This window comes from Aulonocara sp. 'chitande type north' Nkhata Bay, linkage group LG3, assembly GCF_057382095.1.
Source record: "Aulonocara sp. 'chitande type north' Nkhata Bay isolate Kocher_YH1m ecotype deep benthic linkage group LG3, A_spYH_male_GT1.1, whole genome shotgun sequence".
NCBI classification, from domain to species: domain Eukaryota; kingdom Metazoa; phylum Chordata; class Actinopteri; order Cichliformes; family Cichlidae; genus Aulonocara; species Aulonocara sp. 'chitande type north' Nkhata Bay.
The window spans coordinates 58,298,178-58,315,493 of NC_141346.1; the positions used below are offsets into that span (position 1 = coordinate 58,298,178).

The following is a 17,316-nucleotide window of genomic DNA, read 5'->3' on the forward strand; positions in this document are numbered from 1 at the left end:
CCTCTTTCCACATTGTACCAAATGTTTTTAAATGTTAGTTTCAATTTAAAATGAAAGATTAAAAAAGTGTAACACATATAAACATCAGATAATTAAGACAAGCGAATGGTTCAGTTCCACATGTGCTCCGCTGACACATTAAACTTCAGTAAAATGATGCAGTTATGAAACAACTTTAATCTAAAACAAACTGATTTGCTCAGGAGCAAAAACAGTGAAGTCAGTGACTGTAAGTGAGTGAGCTGTGCTGGTGACTGGATATCAGATTTCCAGTCATTAGAGCAGATAAGTGGCAGAACTATATTACTGATTTAATTTAAATGCAAATAGCCCAAATCCTGATTAAAGCATCAGGTTCACTTATAAAGTATTCTGTAGTTATCTTAGTGTCCATCGCCCTTCCCAACATGGGAATAAAGCAGCTGTGAGAGAATTAAACATGAATGAATCAATGGTACGGAAGTGGAGGAAGCAAGAAGAATGAGCTGAGTAAAGTTTGACTCATGCGACATTTTTGTTTCGCTTAATGCGCCTTATAATCCAGTGAGCCTCATGGTCTGTAAAATATGGTGCATTTGCAAATTATGTGCACAATATTGGAACTAAACTATTTTATATTGACAAACAGCGGCCCGCATTAAACTGTGACTGTCACCAGGTAATGTGGGCGTGTTTGCTGAATAAGCAGCAGGTGTTAAACAGCTGACAGGTGAACAGGATGCATGCAGGTAAACTCGAGGGCCCTTCGAGCTGATCGGTGGTGTCGTGAGGAGAATTTCAGCTCATTATTCATGTTACAGAAACACAGAGGTACGAGACCAGGCAGAAGACTTTCTGATTATTTGTTTTTAGTTAAAATAATTCCATTGTTGTCTAGTGATGGTGTGGTAAAGCTCTGTGAATGTGTCCAATTTTTCCGGCTTTGTTGCTTCACCCAAAGGCAGATCACACAAAGTTTAACTGCTTATTATGAAGAACTGACATCTGCTGGTCATTTAATGTTCAGCAGCACTGCTGTGAGAATACCTGTAGGACACATACCAGTGGATATGTGAGCACATGCACAGCTGCAGGGCTAGAAGGGCCCAAATGAATTAAATAAATAGATTCTTAAATAATTAATTAAATGTGTTATTAATTGATTAATTACATTTATTTAAAAATCATTAAATTTTTAATTTATTGTAAATGTTGGAAATGAAATTATTTGGCATTAAATCAATGATGTATGTATTTAATAAGTATTTTGAACTTAGATTCCTGTCAACTCACAATCGACACAAACACAGTGAACACAAAGCTCCAGCTGTCTGACAACAACAGGACCACTGTATATACTATGGGCACCATGATGCCCATAGTATATACAGTATTCTGAAGAAGGTCTAAAATGTCACTGTGTGTGCGTGCATGTGTGTGTTTTATTTAGATGGATTTTTTTAAATTATTACTCATGATATAACATTGTGCAGACATGCCTGGTAAGGACATGAGGAGGAAACAGCAGGAGCTGTGTGAGGCTACTAAAGGCAGGGCTATAACATTTTCTGTCATCATTTTATTATAGATTAAGTGCAGGAGTTGTTAGGTGTGGATAATTAGATTATAGTTTATTGCAATAGCAAGTTGTGCCTTGTTCTCAGATAGACAGCAAGTGGAGAGTGATATATGAAATGATGGGAAGGAAGGAAGAAGAGAAGCAAAGAGTGATTCACAGGCAGAGCCTAAATTATTTCTCACAGTTTTTCGTTGCCTTATGGTTCCAAGCGCTGTCACCAATCTTTGCATTTTGTTATTATCTCATGACCCTTGTTTAATCAGCTACCATCTCTCCTATGGACTTTTTAATGTTTACAGTCTCAGATCAAAACAGCCCTGCCCTTCCCATATTAGATTCTTGATGAATGTGTGTTGTTATTATTCAGCCTGGTTCAATGTGCCCCTTTTTAACTTTGAGCACCCGCCCCTTTAAACCTGTCTGCACGTCCCTGGTGGCCAACCACCTGGCAGGGCCACACCCACCAGGCCTGAAGGTGCCTGTAAACAGGTGCTCTCAGAAACTCCGGCATCCACACACAAACACAGATATACAGTGGGGCAAAAAAGTATTTAGTCAGCCACCGATTGTGCAAGTTCCCCCACTTAAAATGATGACAGAGGTCAGTAATTTGCACCAGAGGTACACTTCAACTGTGAGAGACAGAATGTGAAAAAAAAATCCATGAATTCACATGGTAGGATTTGTAAAGAATTTATTCGTAAATTAGGGTGGAAAATAAGTATTTGGTCACTTCAAACAAGGAAAATCTCTGGCTCTCACAGACCTGTAACGTCTTCTGTAAGAAGCTTTTCTGTCCCCCACTCGTTACCTGTATGAATGGCACCTGTTTGAACTCATCATCTGTATAAAAGACACCTGTCCACAGCCTCAAACAGTCAGACTCCAAACTCCGCCATGACCAAGACCAAAGAGCTTTCGAAGGACACCAGGAAAAGTATTGTAGACCTGCACCAGACTGGGAAGAGTGAATCTACAATAGGCAAGCAGCTTGGTGTGAAAAAATCAACTGTGGGAGCAATCATCAGAAAATGGAAGACATACAAGACCACTGATAATCTCCCTCGATCTGGGGCTCCACGCAAGATCTCATCCCGTGGGGTCAAAATGATCATGAGAACAGTGAGCAAAGATCCCAGAACCACACGGGGGGACCTGGTGAATGACCTGCAGAGAGCTGGGACCAAAGTAACAAAGGTCACCATCAGTAACACACTACAACGGCAGGGAATCAAATCCCGCAGTGCCAGACGTGTTCCACTGCTGAAGCCAGTGCATGTCCAGGCCCGTCTGAAGTTTGCCAGAGAGCACATGGATGATACAGCAGAGGATTGGGAGAATTGGAAGGAATTGGAAAGAATTGTGGAGAACACAAGGTCCCTCAGGGTCTCATTGTAAATTTCGACGAAGCTCGCTGTGAACGTGAACTGTGAACTGTGAAGTGAGTGGGGGTTAATGCCCCACACTCTTTTCTGTCACTGCTTTGAATGCACAGACTGGTCTTAATGTTGATCTTTGTAATCTTCAGTGTTACGACCCGGCTCAAAAGCCGCAACATAAAAACAGAGATGAATAGCAGAGTGTGGGTGAGAAGAGGTTTCATCCTAAAATGGAAAACCAGGTTGGCTAAAATGGCTGGTGCTTCGATGGAAGGGCAGCACAGTCACCCAGCTGAAACACACTAAAGGGAGTTTGCTCAATTACACTGAACACCATCACTCACCCACTTAAAAGCAAAACAAACTGACATTCAGTCTCCACTAAAATGTCCAAAGATCCCGGACGAGCCACCACTTATGTTATGTATAGTGTGATTTGGCCATCTGAACATGCTACCTATATAAATCCCAGCAGGAAGCATGTTTTAATAGTGTGATTGGGTCATCTGAACAGGCTACCTATATAAATCCCAGCAGGAAGCATGTTTTAATAGTGTGATTGGGTCATCTGAACACGCTACCTATATAAATCCCAGCAGGAAGCATGTTTTAATAGTGTGATTGGGTCATCTGAACATGCTACCTATATAAATCCCAGCAGGAAGCATGTTTTAATAGTGTGATTGGGTCATCTGAACATGCTACCTATATAAATCCCAGCAGGAAGCATGTTTTAATAGTGTGATTGGGTCATCTGAACACGCTACCTATATAAATCCCAGCAGGAAGCATGTTTTAATAGTGTGATTGGGCCATCTGAACATGCTACCTATATAAATCCCAGCAGGAAGCATGTTTTAATAGTGTGATTGGGCCATCTAAACATGCTACCTATATAAATCCCAGCAGGAAGCATGTTTTAATAGTGTGATTGGGCCATCTGAACACGCTACCTATATAAATCCCAGCAGGAAGCATGTTTTAATAGTGTGATTGGGTCATCTGAACACGCTACCTATATAAATCCCAGCAGGAAGCATGTTTTAATAGTGTGATTGGGTCATCTGAACACGCTACCTATATAAATCCCAGCAGGAAGCATGTTTTAATAGTGTGATTGGGTCATCTGAACACGCTACCTATATAAATCCCAGCAGGAAGCATGTTTTAATAGTGTGATTGGGTCATCTGAACACGCTACCTATATAAATCCCAGCAGGAAGCATGTTTTAATAGTGTGATTGGGTCATCTGAACACGCTACCTATATAAATCCAAGCAGGAAGCATGTTTTAATAGTGTGATTGGGTCATCTGAACACGCTACCTATATAAATCCCAGCAGGAAGCATGTTTTAATAGTGTGATTGGGTCATCTGAACACGCTACCTATATAAATCCCAGCAGGAAGCATGTTTTAATAGTGTGATTGGGTCATCTGAACACGCTACCTATATAAATCCCAGCAGGAAGCATGTTTTAATAGTGTGACTGGGTCATCTGAACACGCTACCTATATAAATCCCAGCAGGAAGCATGTTTTAATAGTGTGATTGGGTCATCTGAACACGCTACCTATATAAATCCCAGCAGGAAGCATGTTTTAATAGTGTGATTGGGTCATCTGAACACGCTACCTATATAAATCCCAGCAGGAAGCATGTTTTAATAGTGTGACTGGGTCATCTGAACACGCTACCTATATAAATCCCAGCAGGAAGCATGTTTTAATAGTGTGATTGGGTCATCTGAACACGCTACCTATATAAATCCCAGCAGGAAGCATGTTTTAATAGTGTGATTGGGTCATCTGAACACGCTACCTATATAAATCCCAGCAGGAAGCATGTTTTAATAGTGTGATTGGGTCATCTGAACACGCTACCTATATAAATCCCAGCAGGAAGCATGTTTTAATAGTGTGATTGGGTCATCTGAACACGCTACCTATATAAATCCCAGCAGGAAGCATGTTTTAATAGTGTGATTGGGTCATCTGAACACGCTACCTATATAAATCCCAGCAGGAAGCATGTTTTAATAGTGTGATTGGGTCATCTGAACATGCTACCTATATAAATCCCAGCAGGAAGCATGTTTTAATAGTGTGATTGGGTCATCTGAACACGCTACCTATATAAATCCCAGCAGGAAGCATGTTTTAATAGTGTGATTTGGCCATCTGAACACGCTACCTATATAAATCCCAGCAGGAAGCATGTTTTAATAGTGTGATTGGGTCATCTGAACATGCTACCTATATAAATCCCAGCAGGAAGCATGTTTTAATAGTGTGATTGGGTCATCTGAACATGCTACCTATATAAATCCCAGCAGGAAGCATGTTTTAATAGTGTGATTGGGTCATCTGAACACGCTACCTATATAAATCCCAGCAGGAAGCATGTTTTAATAGTGTGATTGGGTCATCTGAACACGCTACCTATATAAATCCCAGCAGGAAGCATGTTTTAATAGTGTGATTGGGTCATCTGAACACCCTACCTATATAAATCCCAGCAGGAAGCATGTTTTAATAGTGTGATTTGGCCATCTGAACATGCTACCTATATAAATCCCAGCAGGAAGCATGTTTTAATAGTGTGATTGGGCCATCTGAACATGCTACCTATATAAATCCCAGCAGGAAGCATGTTTTAATAGTGTGATTGGGTCATCTGAACATGCTACCTATATAAATCCCAGCAGGAAGCATGTTTTAATAGTGTGATTTGGCCATCTGAACATGCTACCTATATAAATCCCAGCAGGAAGCATGTTTTAATAGTGTGATTGGGCCATCTGAACACGCTACCTATATAAATCCCAGCAGGAAGCATGTTTTAATAGTGTGATTGGGCCATCTGAACATGCTACCTATATAAATCCCAGCAGGAAGCATGTTTTAATAGTGTGATTGGGCCATCTGAACATGCTACCTATATAAATCCCAGCAGGAAGCATGTTTTAATAGTGTGATTGGGCCATCTGAACACGCTACCTATATAAATCCCAGCAGGAAGCATGTTTTAATAGTGTGATTGGGCCATCTGAACATGCTACCTATATAAATCCCAGCAGGAAGCATGTTTTAATAGTGTGATTGGGCCATCTGAACATGCTACCTATATAAATCCCAGCAGGAAGCATGTTTTAATAGTGTGATTGGGTCATCTGAACACGCTACCTATATAAATCCCAGCAGGAAGCATGTTTTAATAGTGTGATTGGGTCATCTGAACATGCTACCTATACAACGGAGCCATTAACCACGTAAGGTAGCATATTCTGATAAGTTAGCACGGATTGATAGACAAGACTATAAATTTACGCTACGGTAGGATGTTTTGACAGAACACCGGTTCTCGTCGCCAACATTTTTCTTTTGTTAAGCTTACTGTTATCAAGGCATGGTAAATGAACAGTAAACCTTGCCTGATGACTAATCTTCCCGTTTCCCTCTCATTGATTTATTTGGGTTGTCATGGCAGAAGTATTAAACGATGCCTTTTATTAGAACATAAGCATTTAAATGGAGCAATTGTATTTGAATTAGTTAAATATGAGTGGGCAACTCTGACCATGACAAGACTGCATTTGCTCTAAAGAATTAATAAAAAATTTAGACATATTGTTGTCATTATTTTTACTCTTCAATTTTATGTGTTTTTTTCTTTAAGATGGTATCAGAAGTTGCTCCTCCACCATGAAAAAAACCATCTGCATATATTCTCTCACTACATCCACGATTCTCCTCTGTGGTCTTCCTCATTCATCCTGTTTGGAGCTTAATGTTCAACATCCTTTATCTGTTAAAATTACAGAAGGAGAAGAAAGTAATCATCAGAGCAGGAATCATGATAAATGATAAATAGATTACCAGTACATACAAACATAACACTTGCATAATTTCTCTGATAACGCTGCATTGGATGGGTTTATTAACGGTGGGCTGAAATTGTACTACAGTCTGCTGGTGAGGAACTTTTTTGAGTGTTGAATAAAATGTCCTCCACAATCTGTATATGAATTGTCATTAAAACCACAGAGATTCTTACTTATAAAGGAAAGAAAAGTGGGACAAAGCCCATCAACATATAGTGTATATTTTCTGAAACATTACAAAGATGCAGGTAATTCTGGGTTCACCTGAATTACAGATTAGACTGGTGGACAAACAGAGATGTTGTGTACAACTGGTGACAGCATCAGTGACAACAAATTAATCAGCGAGGCTGGAAGCAGAATTAGGAGGCGTCAGAGTCAGCGAGGGTCAGAGATCGACGAACAAATTGCCCACCTTCATGGATAATGCATCCCCCTCAGAAGGATTCAAAATTAGGCCACGAAGAACAGTTCAGGAAACCTATTTTGTTTCGTCTGTGAAACTGTATAAATAAAATGTAAATTATGTTAAAGGCAAACACATTTGTAAGCCATAAGAAACAAACATGCTTTGCAATATACCTTCAAACATCTGTATAGATTTGATACATTATTTATTAACTGAATTTGCTAACATGTCTTACATAGTGAGTGTGTCACGGCTGCCGAGGCGAGCCGTGCGGAATAAATGAGGATCCAATCACAGGCAGTCGTGGAGAAGTGAAGGTGATTTATTGAACACAAAAAGAATGTGGACAAACAGCAAACGGGGCTCGAACTAAACTAAACTGGGAAACAACTAAACTACAGAGCACAATCCTGATTGAAAACGAGCAGAGGAGAATGACGATGAAAAGCAAGGAGAAGGCACGGTGGATACACTGAGTAATACAGACGAACCGGCAACATGCAGGAGAACACACAGGGCTTAAATACACACACACCAGTAATCAGGGGATGAGAGACAGGAGGGCAACACAGCTGGGAGAAATCAGAGCTGATGGGACAGGGGAAATGTAAACTGAACATACTCACATCAGACAGAGACCTTCACAATAAAACAGGAAACTCAGACACGGGGAACCAAACAAGACACAGATCTAAACAGACAGCTTCACAAACAGATGGGGTGACACCATAGACAGACAGAGACACAGACTCAAAGGCAGACCGAATATCACACATAGAACTCAAACAATAATAATAATCATCATCATCATAATAAACTAGAAAATGATAACTAAAAGCACTGGGTCACTGACCCAGGACCATGACAGAGTGTTTCTTTTACTGATGATATTTCAGTGATATGTATTTTTTATGACTAAATAATGCTCTATCGAACACCTGGCAATAACAGCAGGTGTGGCAATTTTGTAATTTGTTGTTTAAATTTGATATTATTGTAGGCAGTATATTTTCTTAGCCTTTGTCATACTCATGCTTAACCCTCTCAGGCTCAAATTAAGTTTTTGTTGCTAATGCACAAAAGAATACCTGCAGTGGTACTTCTGAGTAAAAAACTCATGAAATATGTATGTGGGGTGATCAGGTTGTTAGCTTTTAACTGTTGCATATCTGCAATGCCTGCCTTGAGAGGGTTAACAAAGCAATCTCAGAAACCGTACAGTAATCTTGGGTGTGTGGGGGTCACCCAGAGTCAGAATCTAGTGAGATATCAGTGTCACCTCTTACAGTTTTCCTGTAATCTGAGCTCAAATATGAGAAAATATAGAGTACAGTACAGTAAATTGGGTAAATTTTACTGTTAATTTTCTCTGAATCGTACAGTAATTTGGGCTGTGGATCACAGGGTGGAGTGGAAAAAGTGGAAAAGTGGAGATGAACCAAAACTGGGAGTGGATTGTGAAGTACAATAGTGTCAGGACCAGAGTTGGTCAAGTTACTTGAAAAAAGTAATCAGTAACTAATTACTGATTACTTCCCCCAAAAAGTAATCCTGTTACTTTACTGATTACTTATTTTCAAAAGTAATTAATTACTTAGTTACTTTTTAAAAACACGATTTACAACCTGAATAGGTGATAAAGCGATAGATCTTTCAGCCCAATTCTACTTTTTCTGCATAATTCATCATATAAAATGTAATCAAATGGAAAAGTCTCTCTTTTTAAAACTTGTTTAATTAGTTTTAATCTTTTAACTTTATGCATCAAGCAAAAATTGAATTATATGTAACATTCTCTGACTGGAAGAAATTTGTTTAATATTTAAACTTATTTTCTGCCCATTCCAGCACATAAAATAAAATATTTTTTGTGTTTACACTCACTCTTTCAAATAGATGCAAGTAAAACACAGCAGAAAATAAATAAAATCAAAGACTAGCGGTCCTTTGGCTCTATTTTCACCTGTAAAGCAGGAGTAGGGTAGGCGGAGGTTTACCCTGGTGCAGGTGTGCCGCGGTCAGTTGAAGAATCCGCGAGTTTCTCTGTGACTTTCCCATTACGTCGTAGCGCACTCGGTGCTTGCTTGGAAGTTTAGGGGGTTTTTTCGCCGTAAAAAGAAGTTTTCTTCCCACGCACAACGGACACTAATGTTTTTGTCACTTTTTATGGAATCAAACTCAAAGTAAGGTCAGTACTTCCACGCTTTAAACGCTGCACGCTCATACTCTCTCCCGCACTCGATATATTATCCATTGTTGATCTGCACACAGCTGTTGTCACGGACGTTGCACTTGCTTACGTCACTGTCATGAGACATTCTCGCAAAAAAATCACTGTTTTAGTAACGCAGCGTTCCTACGGGAAAGTAACGGTAATCTAATTATCGTTTTTGCAATAGTAATCCCTTACTTTACTTGTTACTTGAAAAAAGTAATCGGATTACAAGTAACGCGTTACTGCCCATCTCTGGTCAGGACACAAAAGACTGCATTTCTAAGCCAGTCGGCACCCGTACCGTAATATGCATAAGAATAGTGCAACAACATTTTAGGTGCGGCTGGCTTGACTGTGTGGTCGTAAGTGAGGGCTCAATTGACCACGGTCAAATATGGTGCTGGAGAAACAAACTACAGAGAACTTCGTAAAGAGAGTATTGAGTGCTTTGGCGATGTAAATGGACTGGTTCTTATATAGTACTCAAAGCACTTTAAAGAACTTGCCTCATTCAGGTGTACGCAAGCACTTTTCTCTGTAAGCACTTTCTGTGTAATGTTCACACACATTCGGAGAGCAACTCTGGGTTGGTATCTTGCCCAGGGATATTTGGCATGCAGACGGGGATTGAAGCACCTTCCTCTACTACCTGAGCAAAGCCACCCCATGTTCGTCTGTGCACAGATTTCTTTCAATACAGTATTATCACAATTGTGCAAAAATACAGGCATGAAAGCTTAAAGTGCGCGATCACAATAAAGGTGACGCTCAGAGACTGACTGAGTGATCTGAGAACTCATCAGCCCTCATCACTGCCTTCACTTACTTGCTGCTATGGGTGCAGGAATAACATAGTTATGCAGTTATCTGGGACTCTCCACCATTTGACCTTAGAACTGAAGAAGCTTCTCGGATGAGAGGTGAAACGTCTTCAAGTAACTTAAAGAAGTCCAGACGCTTTTCTTTACAAGCTCCTTTGACCAGTTATGCAGTTACTTTCTCAGTCTGCTAGAGCCTCCACTTGAACGCAAGAACCTTCATTTATCTTCTCAAACGGAATTCAAAATGTTTTTTTACAAATTGAAGGATTAAGATATAAATCGCAGAAGCATCGATCCACACATTCAAAGAAGAACAACCCAACAAACTCTTCATAAAACCCCAAGAGATATGAAAATCTTTATTTCTGTCTATTCTGTGTTGTTAATAACATCACATCTTCACATAGTAGCAAAAACATATTAAACAAACATTAATCTCAACATGCATACTGTACTTCAAGTTTCTCTCATGGAAAGGCCAGTGTTACTTTTATAGTATCCTTTCCATAAATATCATAAATATCTTTACCCATGTAGTGGAATTATTTTATTTTTTCATTTTAGTTAACAAGTATAATGTGACCACATTCACTTTTTATCAGGACAAGCTACACCACCACGGTGGTTAGCATACAATAACACTGCCTTGTTCTCAAAGCTTCTTGCTAACTGTACTTTTTTCTGAGATGTTCTCTTTAAGTAAGGATACTGAAAGTGTAAGCAGTGTATACGGTCACATCACGTGCTTAAGGTTGTGTTAGCACTGATAATTCCTTCACAGTTCTTTAAAGATGCTGAAGTCATCATATCAGCTGTAAATGCAGTGCTGCTGCTGTCCTTACGCTATACTTTCAAGCATCACACTTTCTTACTGGCCAGTTTATTTCCACTTTTTATGCTCTAGTATGGTGTGACTGAATGAAGTCAGCAAACCAAATTCTGTCCATCTGAGGATGAGAAGAAACTTGCATGAAATGGGAAGCATGAGATGAAGATGGCTCCTATGCTTTAGACGTGGCACTGTTTCTGCCATTGTAAGTACGCTAATGCTTGAAAGATCCATTAAAAGTCTGACACTTCACTCTTCAGCTGGAGCGTCCATCAAGTTTTACATTCCAGGTTTCCTCGTTGGGATTACGACTCAGACGATGATGTGAAAAATTAGTTATTACATTAAACCCATAAGATCAACACTGGCAAAAAAGCCGTGCACTTCACAGAGCAGCTTTCTATGGCCGAGCAGCTCCTGCAGGTGTAAGGTGTAGGTGTCACAGCACTCTGGTCCAAAGAGGTTATGTGCAGCATGCAGACAGAAAATGGCTTTACAGAATATGACTGAATGTTGAGGCACCAAAACACACTCAGTCTGCCCCTCAGTCTGATCAAGAAGAAAACCTGACTGAGCGCTTCATAACATCAGTACGATGATGTCCCAGAGGCCATGTTCAGGTTATTCTCCCGTCCACACTGAGCGGGCGGATCAGTGGAGTCTGCATTAGCTTTAACAGAAAGGTCTGATTTAAGCAGGTAAGCTGAATAGACAAGAAAAGCTAGAAAGCTTTATCAACTATAACCCCAGCGAGGACCTTGACAGGTGTCTTGTGTACAGGTGAAGGCTGGACAGTCAGCAGGATACCTTCCTAACATTTGTCATTCCCAGCATTGAACCGTTTCCTGGCACAGCCTCAGTGAAACAGAGCATCGTTTCCACCCCACAGTTACAGACAGGCTGTGCTTTTCTTTGGTAACACCGTCGAATGAGCCCCGTGTCCTCTCTCAGTAGCTGCTTTCGTGTCCTGTCAGGATGTACAGGCTGCTCAGTGCTGACGGGTCATCAGTCGGTGTGCTCTGAAGGATGATGTCTCTGCACATTGTCAGCAAATGAGAAGGAGATGAGTTGTAAAGGAGAGCCAGAGAAAGGCAGTACTAACCTAAAGCCAGTGCCTCCACCTGCTTCTACTCCTCCCACCTCTAGTACTAACACTACTCTACTGATACTACAACCACTGTAGTTTGACTTTAATGCTACACACTGGTACAGTACTGGTACACTTACTGGAGTTTTACTCCTGTTCCTGCTCATCACCACGCCTACTACTTTTTTAAACTTTATGATAAGTGTGAACATTTACACACCAGCATACAAACAAGTTTAAAGTAGAAAAAAGGAAGCAAAGAGCTGAGAAATACATAAAACATAACACAGAAGAAAAAGAAACCTTTGCAGGGATTCCTTCTACACCCAGTTTGAGTAAAAACTAACTGAAACACAAGGAAAGAAGATAAGATCCACTAAATAAGGGTTGTATAATAATACTTAGTACTGGCAGCCACCAGCGCTAAGCCTCAGCCTCCCAGTAGACACACCTATGGTACCGATTTAAAATCCTACATGTCTTTTTTCTCAGGTTATCACGTTCACAAACTTTGGTGTCCACGCTATTTGCCTGCCAGGCTGACAATGATTTAGATCACAGAAACATTTTTAAGCTGTTATTCCTGGTTTCACAGTGGAAAACTCCGGGTAACGTCCATTATCTTTGCTCCTGTATAAGACTTTCCTGAATGCTGAGGTTTGGTCTTCCACATGAAATTCAGTACTTTTGTTTCAGTTTCATTAATGATGCATTGATTTTGGACATCGATGTAATACATATGTGATACACGACAGTCTTTGAGTCCGTCCTTCTCATATATAATCCCACTGTTTTTGCACTTCAGATGATTCCAGTAATGACTGATTTAAAAAAGAAAAGTGAAATATTTCTAATGAACTCACCACGATTCTTATTACAAACTTCATTAAGAGCTGCTGGATCAACAGGGGTGTCCTGGATTTGTTAGTAATATAATATAGTAATATATTATTATTAGTTTTAATTATTTAGTCAAAAATCAATTCCAGACTGCTCTGAGCAACATGCTGCAGCGAGAGTCCTGACAGGGACTAGAAACAGAACATTTATTGGCTCCCTGTTTTATCCAGAATAAAAGATTCAAAATCCTCACATAAAAGGTTTTGAATAATCAGCCCCTGTCTTATCTTAATGACCTTATAGTACCATATCACCCCATTAGAGCACTTCGTTCCAAGTATTTAAAAGTAAAATGGGAGCCAGACCCTTCGGTTTCCAGGCCCCTCTTGGTAAATGGTAAATGGACCGGTTCTTATATAGTGCAGCGTTCGATACTGTTGATCATAATATCCTATTAGAGCGATTAGAACATGCTGTAGGTATTACAAGTACTGCGCTGCAGTGGTTTGTATCATATCTATCTAATAGACTCCAATTCGTGCATGTAAATGGAGAGTCCTCTTCACACACTGAGGTTAATTATGGAGTTCCACAGGGTTCAGTGCTAGGACCAATTCTGTTTACATTATACATGCTTCCCTTAGGCAGTATCATTAGAAGACATAGCATACATTTTCACTGCTATGCAGATGACACCCAGCTCTATCTGTCCATGAAGCCAGATAACACACACCAATTAGTTAAACTGCAGGAATGTCTTAAAGACATAAAGACCTGGATGGCCGCTAACTTTCTGCTTCTTAATTCAGATAAAACTGAGGTTATTGTACTCGGCCCTGAAAATCTTAGAAATATGGTATCTAATCAGATTCTTACTCTGGATGGCATTACCTTGGCCTCCAGTAACGCGGTGAGGAACCTTGGAGTCATTTTTGACCAGGACATGTCCTTCAACGCACATATTAAACAAATATGTAAGACTGCTTTCTTCCATTTGCGCAACATCTCTAAAATTAGAAATATCCTGTCTCAGAGTGACGCTGAAAAACTAGTTCATGCATTTATTACTTCCAGGCTGGACTACTGTAATTCATTATTATCAGGATGTCCAAAAAACTCACTGAAAAGCCTTCAGCTAATCCAAAATGCTGCAGCAAGAGTCCTGACAGGGACTAGAAAGAGAGAGCATATTTCTCCTGTTTTGGCTTCCCTTCATTGGCTTCCTGTTAAATCCAGAATTGAATTCAAAATCCTGCTCCTCACATACAAGGTCTTAAATAATCAGGCCCCATCTTATCTTAATGACCTTGTAGTACCATATCACCCTATTAGAGCGCTCCGCTCTCGCTCTGCAGGCCTACTTGTTGTTCCTAGAGTATTTAAAAGTAGAATGGGAGGGAGAGCCTTCAGTTTTCAGGCCCCTCTTCTGTGGAACCAGCTTCCAGTTTGGATTCGGGAGACAGACACTATCTCTACTTTTAAGATTAGGCTTAAAACTTTCCTTTTTTCTAAAGCATATAGTTAGGGCTGGACCAGGTGACCCTGAATCCTCCCTTTGTTATGCTGCAATAGATGTAGGCTGCCGGGGGATTCCCATGATGCATTGAGTTTTTCCTTTCCAGTCACCTTTCTCACTCACTATGTATTAATAGACCTCTCTGCATTGAATCATATCTGTTATTAACCTCTGTCTCTCTTCCACAGCATGTCTTTATCCTGTCTTCCTTCTCTCACCCCAACCGGTCGCAGCAGATGGCCGCCCCTCCCTGAGCCTGGTTCTGCCGGAGGTTTCTTCCTGTTAAAAGGGAGTTTTTCCTTCCCACTGTCGCCAAAGTGCTTGCTCATAGGGGGTCATATGATTGTTGGGTTTTTCTCTGTATCTATGAAGCGCCTTGAGGTGACTTTTGTTGTGATTTGGCGCTATATAAATAAAATTGAATTGAATAGTGGTTTTCTACTCTGAGCACTCAAAGCTTGCCTCATTCACCCGTTCACACCCATTCATACTCTGACGGATGCACCGAAGAGCAACTTTCATGCAGGATATCTGGCATGTAGACGGGGAGTAGGTGACCTGCTCCCCCACCTGAACTACAGCCACCACTTCTGTGGAACCAGCTTCCAGTTTGGGTTTGGGAGACAGACACCCTCTCTACTTTTAACATTAGGCTTCAAACTTTCCTTTCTTCCCTGAATCCTCCCTTAGTTAGCCTAAGTCTAGGCTGCTGGCGGGTTCCCGTGATGCACCAAGTGTTTCTTCTTCAGTCGCCCTTTTCACTCACTATCTATTTAAACACCTCTCTGCATTCAATCATTAGTTGAGAATATTCTCTGGCTCTCTTCCCCAGATTGTCTTTGTCCCGTCTTCCTCCTCTCACCCCCCCAACCAATCGCAGCAGATGCCCGCCCCTCCCCCAGCCTGGTTCAGGTTTTCACCTGCTAAAAGGGAGTTTTTCACCTTTGTGCACCATAATTGCAGGGCCTTTACCTTACAATATACAGTGTCTTGAAGTGACTATTGTTGTGATTTGGTACTAGCATAAAGAAAATTAGCACTAAGGAAAGTAGTTTTCTGTACAAAGTGTCAGGTAGACGGTAGTTGATAACTTTAATGGCTGTTTTTCTTTGGAGGGCTGCATGCAAACACATAGGCTGCATTTCCTAAATCCTTGGATCTGAGTAACCAACAGAACAAACACTCTAGTGTGACTCCTGCTTTAATGCTACCATTAATGCTAGCAGTATTCATGCTACTTCCACATGCTACTCTGAAAATCACTTCCAGGTCTATTAACAATAGTATCAAGAAAAATACTATCCTGATTACTTCTGATGTACTAGGATTACTAGTTTCTCACAGTGATTGATAGCTCTTGTCAGCATACAGTTAACATACCTGTTTGTTCCCAGAACTCTGAACACACGACTCTCATCTGTAATTTCTTGTGTTACCTGCACATAAAGTGAAAATTCACATGTGTAATGACTTAGAACTAATATGATAAGCACATGATACGAGCTCAGCCAACGTTGGATGAATTTACTAGTTCATCACCTCATCTGAAACTCCTCCCTTTGAGGCCATGCTTCCAGAACGCCAGCACACTATCCTGCAAGCAGACTGACAGAACAGGAGGTGTCACTCAGCTTTCAGGACACACATCAGCTCTCATTCACTTTGTCACATCATCATTTCTACCTAGTGTTTCAATGGGGAAGTCAAAGACTATTTCTGCAGCCAGCTGTCTGGATGGAAGTCCTTGCAGGTTCACGATCTTTACAGTTCCTGTCCAAACAGTACACAGATTGAGAATGAGCATGAAAGACATTTGAAGGATTCACAATATGCGAGGGGACTTACTTTCCAAGGTGATGAGAACAGTGTCTCGGTCCAGCTGGGTTACCTGCACGACTCTGAGTGCTCCACTATCTCCTGATGCACGGAAAGAAGGAAGCTTGTTGCAACAAGTTGAAGCTTGAAGCTTCAGGAAGTCAGCAGAGACACGCAGAAACGGTCCTACCTGGCACTGGAACAGGAGCGCCGTTCAGCTCTATAATATCAAACCTGAGCTGTTGGCCGGTTGGTGGTTTATCATTACTACAGTCTCTCACTCCAACACACAGCTGAGAAGAGAATCTGGGAGTCTGATGGCGAGTTGCTGTGAAACAGTCACCAAGGAAAACAAAAAAAACTAAATAAATTCTCATGGATGGTTAAGTGATGCTTGTTAAACCTGAGCTGAACCTGTTCATACAACCGTCAAAAACAGCACAACAGAATTCTTGTATGATTATTAAATCTTGAGATTAAAGATAAACCGATGCCATCCACCCATCCATCCATCCATCCATCCATCCATCCATCCATCCATCCGTCCAGCCGTCCATCCATTCATCCATCCATCCATCCATCCATCCATCCATCCATCCATCCATCCATCCATCCATCCATCCATTCAATTCAATTCAATTCAATTCAATTTTATTTATATAGCGCCAAATCACAACAAAAGTCGCCTCAAGGCGCTTCATCCATCCATCCACCCGTCCATCTGTTCGTCCAAACATCCACCCACCCGTCCATCCATCCATCCATCCATCCATCCATCCATCCATCCATCCATCCATCCATCCGTCCATCCATCCATCCATCCATCCATCCATCCATCCACCCGTCCACCCATCCACCCACCCATCCCTCCATCCATCCATCCATCCATCCATCCATCCATCCAGCCGTCCATCCATCCATCCACCCGTCCATCCATCCATCCATCCATCCATCCACCCGTCGA

At 40.9% G+C, this 17,316-nt stretch overlaps 1 protein-coding gene and 1 pseudogene across 2 annotated transcripts in view; one reads left to right on the forward strand and one right to left on the reverse strand.

Moving 5' to 3' along the window:
• The window catches only part of LOC147336298 (NACHT, LRR and PYD domains-containing protein 12-like), a 94,502-nt gene that overhangs the window by 39,549 nt on the left and 37,637 nt on the right, over positions 1–17,316 (forward strand). The window lies entirely within an intron of this gene.
• Positions 10,611–16,873, reverse strand: LOC147336299 (mitogen-activated protein kinase kinase kinase kinase 2-like; annotated as a pseudogene). Its single transcript, XR_015128273.1, has 6 exons — positions 16,543–16,873; positions 16,383–16,454; positions 16,221–16,307; positions 16,066–16,142; positions 15,918–15,973; positions 10,611–12,129 (listed from the first exon to the last, which is right to left on the reverse strand). The product of XR_015128273.1 is annotated as a mitogen-activated protein kinase kinase kinase kinase 2-like (transcript).